Raw genomic sequence first — 6,353 nt, forward strand, 5'->3', positions numbered from 1 at the left:
GCTAAGAACAGTGCTTGGCACTGTTGTAGGGGTTCAGTAAATATCTGGCAAATCAATAAAAGAATGAAAATCCACTTAATCTACAAATTTTGGTTTGTATTATGGGTCAGACACCCTAAGCTCTAGATATGCAGATGATCTACCATAGTCTTCACACTGTGAAGAAACTAAGTAGAAGGTTCAGACACAAACATGCAAAGTGCTATACTTTGATAACACAGAAAAATAATATATAGAATTACTAGGAGGGAGCAGGCTCTTGCCCAGTCACAATGGACTAAAAACAGTCCACTGTCTTTTAATTTTAGCTCATTGTGACCTTAACCAAATGTGTTCTCAGTAGTAGAGACAGACTACACCCAATTGAAAAGAGGAGAGGTAAGGAATAGAGAACAATTTTCACAATTTTCTGAAGAACTGATTTACCAAGTATCATTTTCATTCTAAAGAACTGAAAGATTAATATGAAAGAATCTGCAATGTCACCTCAAGGGTTATTAATATTTTCATACAGAAACATATATGCTTTAATATTTTTAGATATGTAATCACTACATAAGCATAAAGCTAAATTAAAATAAGCACAAAATATACCTTACCTGAATTTCTAAAATCATTCTGTCAATTTCATCTTGTTGGCTGTCTATTATCTAGAACATAGGAAATATATCAGTCTGAATCAAACTGTTTTTTTCCATTGCTTTTTTAGAAGTACCAAATTTCAAGAAAATGAAGGCACAGGGATTATGATTTTTTTTTTTAAATCCAAGTGTGATTTTTTTTTTTTACAAAAGCATTCATACAAAGTATCCTTAAAATAAGCCTATGATTTAGATTATACATATGTAAAACTGTGGACGTCTCACTCTAGTTTTTTTTTTTTTTAGGCTCTTTATTGGAATATAATTGCTTTACACTCTTGTACCAGTTTTTGAGGTACACCAAAGTCAATCAGCTGTATTTATACACATATCCCCATATTCCTTCCCTTCCTCGACTCTCCCCCACCCTCCCTGTCCCAGCCCTTTAAGGCATCACCCATCATCGACTTGATCTCCCTTTGTTATACAGCAACTTCTCACTGGCTATCTATTTTACAGTTGGTAGCATATATAGGTCTATGCTACTCTCTCACTTTGTCCCAGCTTCCCCTTTGCTCCCCGCCCCCCCAACCTTGTGCCCTCCAGTCCATTCTCTGCATCTGCATCCTTATTCTTGTCTTGTCACTGGCTCACTCTAGTTCTTGATAAAACTTTAATCTTTACAATTTATTTAAGTTTGAGACAGATTTTAAATAATTTAGGAAGGAAAAAGATATCCTTTTGTTTTTTGCTAAGAAATATAATTTCTTTAGTTTGACTTTTACTTAAATTTAAATTATTTAAAGTTACTTAAATTGCTATTTTCTTTCCTAATAAAAACATTCAAACTAAAAATTCCATAAGCTATTAAATATTAGCAAAAACATAAATCAAATAAACTAAGTAAATTACATATCTACACATGTATCCATACAGTATAGATTTCACTGTCAAAGTCCATCATTAGAGACATGCACTGACCTTACTAGCACTCTCATTTTGTTCTCTCAGGTTATCGTTTTCATTCTGGAGCTGTTTTGCATCTAACATGGGAAGGCGAATTCCATCTTCAAGGCATCTTTCTACTTTTTGCTGCAAACTGTTTTAGAAGGACATAATTATACGAAGAAAACAAGCTCTATGTGCTGATTTTGGTAGATGACTTCAACACACATGAAGTCTCTTCTTAGGGTCTATAATATTTTTTAAGCAAACAATAATCAAGACCTACAGACAGTAGATGACTAAGTCTCAGTACTTATATTTCATACAAGTAAGAAATATAACGGAGGCGGGTCATCTTTTCAGAAAAAGCAAATATGAGACCAGAGTCAAGAGTTGCTTAGTATGTGACATCCGTAGGCCCTGGTGAAGTCCTTCATGACCCTAATCTGAGCTCTGCAATCTAAGCCCTGTTCTTTTCCTCTCCCCCAAAAGGAGAATTCCCTGATTAAGATGACTGTGGTAGGGAGCCTAAGAATATGGATACACGTCTTTTGCCCTTCATTCTGAGTTCAGCAAAAGTCTGTTTGTAAAGATAGTTGTTGCCTAAATTAGCAGAATTACATTTCTCCTTCATTAATAAGAGCAACAATCTAGTTCCTTTTTACAGCAAATCTGCATTTCCAGCGACAGCCTTTCTTATTTCCTTCAGCGTTTTTATTACCTCCTTTTTGAACCTGGGATCTAGCAGACTGTATGAATTTAGAAGAAACAGTTACCTAGCAGTCTTAAAGAGCTGCTTTTGTGGGAGCATGCAGCCTGTGTGAGTCTAAGATTTTTGATGTGACGGCTGTTTTTATCATGGATGCCTGCCACGTTTTTCCTCCGTGTGTGCTGGCCTAACAGGTGTGAGTGGTGGTGTGGTAACCAGAGTCTGCACTGGATGATGAGTGGGGGCTCCTCTTTGAAAAGCAACAATCTAATATATTTATTCTTTGACCTAACAGTTTCTCATGCTATGCTTGGCACAGAGTTGCATTTTAGAAGAGGAAACAATAAAAGGAAGTCTCTCTGGTATATTAAGAATAAAAGATAAGGGGGTACATGTTAGCTTTGAGAAAGGAAGAATAGTATTATTTGGGTTAAAAGAAACTATGCCATTAACAACAATGGTCAAAATCAAAAGATAACAGTGAGACACCTAGGAATAGCTCTCCTTCAGTCTGTAATCATACTTAAGAGTTGCAGCCCGCTAAAAGAAACAGACTTCTTACAGCGTGGATTTTGATATTTTCATTATTTTTCTTCTTTCAAGTATTATGGCTATTGCGCTTTCTCTTCCCCGTCCACCCCCCAAAAAGAAGAAATGCCATATCTAGTCTGTGGACAAAGAACTGACAGTCCTAAATACTACAATAAGGGCTTCAGATGCGTGCATAAATAATGGCACCAGGGAAGTTTTTGCATACTACGAATGTACTGCACTGCTTTGTAATATATAGTTACTTGTCATAAAAGTATTTGCTTTTTCAGTCTAAAAGTGAAAAAATACATTATTTCTATCTCAGAATAAGTTTTTGTCCCAATTCAGTGTGAAGACACTGCTTCTATGTATTTATAACATTTAAAGAAAAATAAATTACATTAAAACTATTAAGGTCTCTCATATTAAAAAGAAAACAAAAGAGCCAGCAAAATGGAGGGAAAAATAATACTCTGTCATGTAAAAATATTAAAATAAGCATTCTTTCATGTATACATTCTCGTTTTATGTTATAAAGCATGCTCACTTAGAAAAGTAATAAATCTCTTTAACAGCAAAAGTACCAACTATTGCATTACTTAGAATCCCCATCCACATATTTTACTTAGATTTTCATTTCTAAATGGAAAAGTTCTCGTCTCATTTTTAAATCCTGAAAATTCTTATGTATTCATAAAGCAGGAAACATTGGGAATTTTATATAAAAACAGATGAATGTAATGATATACCATAGCCATACAAGTACTGAAGAATTTTAGAAGACCTTCTTTGGTCCTTTTTATCTATTAGAAATCATGAGAAATTTCCTAGGATGATGTCATCTCAGAGTATCAAGATAAAGTTAGGATATGGAAAATGGATTCTCAAATACACTACACTAAATCTTTCCAAATCAAGAATACTAGGCTCAATGTTCTCCAAAAACCTAATAAAAGAGAAAATCAAAGAGAAGGTATAAAATTATATTAAATATGTAAAAGCACACAATGGAACAAAACAAAGAAATTATTTGCAGGTGTTCCTAGTTCTATTCATAAAAACACAACTTGAGTTTATGATTGTAATGCCCTATAAAACAGAACAAATGCATTACCTCTTTTCATTGTTATAAGATTAAAGAAAAAGATATGGTTGAATTAATGGAGGTTAGGAAGCTGTTCTGAGACTAGAGAATACGATATAAGATGCGAAGTAATAAAAAGAAATTAAAGATCAAGAAAACAGAAAACAGGAGAAAAATAAAGGTAGAGTCAAAGGTATACGGATTTTTTTGGAGCTGAGATTACAAACACGGAAGACTGAATTGTCCTAGAAATCAAAGGTTTTCTACACTGAAATCCAAGGAAAAAAAGTAGACCAGACATATTTAAGACTCTGAAAAGAGTAGAAATGCAATTTTAACATGACTAAAAAAGTGAGTTACATTGAGTTATATATAATTGATAGAAGCATAAGGAGTGCCTTTTTTTTTTTTTTTTTAATTTTATTTATTGGCTGTGTTGGGTCTTCGCTGCTGCACACGGACTTTCTCTAGTTGCTGCAAGCAGGGGCTACTTTTCATTGTGGTGCACAGGCTCCTCATTGTAGTGGCTTCTCTTGTGGAACACGGGCCCTAGGTGCGTGGGCTTCAACAGTTGTGGCACATGGGCTCAACAGCTGTGGCTCACAGGCTCTAGAGCACAGGCTCAATAGTTGTGGCGCATGGGCTTAGTTGCTCCGTGGCATGTGGAATCTTCCCAGAGCAGGGCTCGAACCCGTGTTTCCTGCATTGGCAGGCAGATTCTTTACCACTGCACCAACTAGGAAGTCCAGGAGTGCCTTTCTTAAATTTAGTTTTTTGTTGCTTTGTTGTTTTCTTCTTGAGGATAGTTTTATCTACTTATGGTTGATAATCTATTAAGGTTTTTTAAGTTCTACAAAATGGTGTACGTGTAGATGCATACACAGCATAGTTTTCTAGGTTTTTCATGAATCCAATATTAATTTCCCAGCTTAAATACATTAACAAAATATACTAACAGATAATATTCACTGCAGTTCTAACTGTATTAAATTTGAAGAGACCTGTGAGGCAAGAGATATGTGACTAAACTCGGAAGGTACATGGCAAACAGCCACATCTGTTACTCTGTAGTAAGGTGAAATGGGAGCCAATTACTTCACTTTGACATGTCCCATTAAGGAGTGCAATCTGGCTGCCCCTCTTTTTGTTACTTAGAATTTTTACTTATTCTTTGACAAAGCCATTAGATAAAGTGTTTGTGTTAGCTTCCAGTTTTCAACTGGTGTTTTGTTTTTTTTAAAACGATTCTTATCTAAAACCTACTCTTATCTAAAACCAAGATGTCAGTATGTTACATCAAATTGTTAAATCACAACTGAGACAACCTGTTTCAATGATGTAATACTCCTGGTTCTCAATACTACATCTTAAAGAGAAATAATAGAGTACTAATTATACATTAACATTTTAAGTGAAATGCTTTACAAAAAATAAAGGAAAACTTTAAAATAACATAAAAGAATTACTGAGGGTTTTCTTACCTCTGAACTGTAGTTACCAACTCCTTTTCTTTCTTTTTCTGGGATATTAGCTGTGCCTCTTTTTCTTGACACTGTTTTTTGAACTCTTCAAGCTTTTTTTCCATATCTATCAAAGTCTCTTGCAAATTCTTATTTTTTTCTTCTAAAACTTGCAGCTAAAGAGAAATTTTTTAAAGTTCACAATGCAAAGAATATTAAATGTGTTCCTAGTAGAAACTGATACCCGGTTCTCAAGAATTAATAGACTTATGGTTAAAATCACACTATCTTCATTTCATGTAGAGCACTTAACACTATCTCTTCCTTTGTGTAAAGGAAGCTGAGAGAATGGGATTATGGGGAAGAGGAGAATAGGGTCAGAAATTTCTAGAAGACAGAGAAAGGTGAATGATCTCAATTTGGAGGTATTTTTTAAATTTTATTTTTAATTGTGGCAAAATATACCTAACATAAAATTTATCATCCTAACCATTTTTAAATGTACAGTTCAGTAAAGTATATTCACACTGTTGTAAACTAATCACCAGAACTCTTTTCCTCTTGTAAAACCAGCTCCCTACCCATTAACAACTCTCCACCTACCTCTCCCCCTCAACCCCTGGCAATTACCCTTTGACTTGTTGCCTCTATAAATTCTGACTAATTTAGGTACCTCATACTTATCTTTCTTTATCTTTAATCTATTTATCTTTTTGATTGGCTTATTTCACTTAGCAAAATGTCCACAGGTTCACCCACGCTGTAGCATGTGTCAGAAAGGCCTTCCTTTTGCAAGGCTATAGTGTATGTATAGATCACAGTTTGTTCATCCATTCACCCACTGATGGGCACTTGAGCTGCCTCTACTGTTTGGCTACCGTAAATAACGCTGTTATGAACATGCATTGTGAATAAACACCTGTTTGAAACCTTGCTTTCAATTATTTTTAGTCTATACCCAGAGGTGGAATTGATGGAGCATATGGTAATTCTATTTTTAGTATTTTTGAGGAATTATCACATGGTTTTCAAGAGTGACTACA

This window comes from Hippopotamus amphibius, chromosome 6, assembly GCF_030028045.1.
Source record: "Hippopotamus amphibius kiboko isolate mHipAmp2 chromosome 6, mHipAmp2.hap2, whole genome shotgun sequence".
NCBI lineage: Eukaryota > Metazoa > Chordata > Mammalia > Artiodactyla > Hippopotamidae > Hippopotamus > Hippopotamus amphibius.